The sequence below is a fragment of the Egretta garzetta genome, unplaced genomic scaffold (genome assembly GCF_000687185.1).
Source record: "Egretta garzetta isolate BGI_Z169 unplaced genomic scaffold, ASM68718v1 scaffold18, whole genome shotgun sequence".
NCBI classification, from domain to species: Eukaryota; Metazoa; Chordata; class Aves; order Pelecaniformes; family Ardeidae; genus Egretta; species Egretta garzetta.
The window spans coordinates 3891493-3893920 of NW_009260616.1; positions in this window are offsets into that span (position 1 = coordinate 3891493).

The following is a 2428-nucleotide window of genomic DNA, read 5'->3' on the forward strand; positions in this document are numbered from 1 at the left end:
AAAAAAAAAAAAAAAAAAAAAAATCACTACACAGCTTACACAAATATCAACCTTATGCCTCTGGCAAACATGGGTCCCCAGGTCAGAGCACTATATTCAGCCTAGTTCAGGTGCAGTGTCTTGTTCCCGGTGCTGCTGGGGGGCTGCCACCCGTGAGCACTGGTGCTGGCTGTACCCACTAGTCTGAAACACCAGAGCCTCCAGAGGCAGCCCAAGACTTTGCCAGTGCTACAGCTTACACAAATATCAACCTTATGCCTCTGGCAAACATGGGTCCCCAGGTCAGAGCACTATATTCAGCCTAGTTCAGGTGCAGTGTCTTGTTCCCGGTGCTGCTGGGGGGCTGCCACCCGTGAGCACTGGTGCTGGCTGTACCCACTAGTCTGAAACACCAGAGCCTCCAGAGGCAGCCCAAGACTTTGCCAGTGCTGCACACCTGTTTAATGAACTACACAACCACCATGCCGACAAGGAATTGCTCCTGCCTAACCCATTAATGATGTGGAACACACGGACCGCTGAGCCTGGCCTACCCTTGCCACCTGTGGGTGGGTAAGACCTGCGAGATGCAGGAGGACCTTAGATGTACTGGGAAAGAATAACAACAGTTTTCTAGAGACAAGTCACACCCCACAGATACAGTGGGATGCAAACAGAAAAGTTCAGACTACAACATCAACAAGAAACATCAAAAAACCACTTAGACACTCCTGTGAATTAATTTTATGTAGAAATGTATCCTCCACAATAGTCCAGAATGCTCATACTTTTTGTTACAATGGGTACTGCATTCATTTTCCCCCCCTTTTCTTCCTGTTAATAAGTAGTGCCAAATCATGAGAAGTATGTTATATTTAAGCATTTAAAATTTATGTATTATGATCAATGAAAGGTCAATTTAATACAAAAATAAATAACCAATTTAGAACCCAGAAAAAGTTTGTTTTTACTGGAAAAATTTCTGTTTCTTAGTATATTATAAAAATATAGTAATACAGGAAAATACTTCAAATTTATTTAAAAGTCTTTCAGAAAAGCTGTCCACAATCACAGAATACATTCTTACAGACGCATTACTACATACAAAGTAGACAGCACTTTATTCCTTCTCATGCATTGCCAGCCAGACATTGAGCACCAGAAGATAAGCTCTAAAGATTTTTTCATATAATAATCTTTGAAGTTGCATTTTTTAATGGGACTTTTTTTCCCTTAAATTGTAACCAAGAGACAACTTTGCTCAGAGCATTCAATGGGGATAATCAAGTTATAGCTAAACCTAACACACACACCTCCTTTAAAAGGCCATAATACGTATACCAAAAAAATCCCAACCCCAGAAGAGTATGCTCATCTCACTTTTTCTTTTTAATTTAAAAAAAAAATAATAAAATCCCTTTATCTAGAAAGACCTTTTGTTGCCTTATGGAAAATACTGCAAATACAGATGCTTTGTCAATCCAGTCCTTTGTGTTGCTGGCAACACAACAGAAACAGGCCTAGAACTTTAGGCCAAGATTGCTTCGACATCGCAGAAAAGGTGGAAGGCAGGCACTTGCTCTTCAGCCGTCTGGTTCACTGCAAGTCTTCTTAAATGCTTGGGTCAGTGCATTAGGGGCACAGCATGATGAGCAGGGAAGAGACAAATACAGTCTGCAGCTGTAAAAGTAGTGTCCCCTGCCAATACCATCTCCCCAGAAAAAGCTGGCTTAACTACACCAGTCTTCCTTTGAGATAAAATCTACAGAGAGCAAGAACTTGAAAATTTTTCCCCACAAACACACACTTCCACAGCAAATTTACTATGAAAATATCCTTTAGCTGTTCAACAGTCTTCATGCATTAGCTCAATTTATGCCTAGGTAAAATTTAGTACCTTATTCCTTTAGAAACACTGAAAACAAATACTGAATTATTTTTACTACAGCAACAAGCTTTCCAAAGTAATCTCTAATGTCTTCTGTTTACAGTTAATTATTTGGAGAATGATACCATGAAGTTCAGCATAATCTATTTCCAGGAATAGAACATTAACAGATTTCCACTTCTACCTAACATTCAATCTTTGAATGAAAACAAACAACAACTATTTTTCACTTTCACACTTGCTGCTAGAACCTATGCTTAATTTTCTATAAAAGAGAAGTCTTGACAAGTCAGAGGACATGCGCTGTTCACTAACATCCAAGTTGATAATTAAATAGGGGAAAAAAAATATTTATTTTGTACTTTCAGGTTTCTTGATGTTCAATACCAGATCCATAAGGCATAAAACCTCACAGGGGCACATACACCTAAAGACACTTTCCTCATGCTCCTAAACACATGCTCATCAAATACCCGTAATCTGATGTGCTGATAACCTATTTCTACTTTCTGAACTGCCAAGTACAGATCAAGATCACATTAACTACTTGACTTACAATCC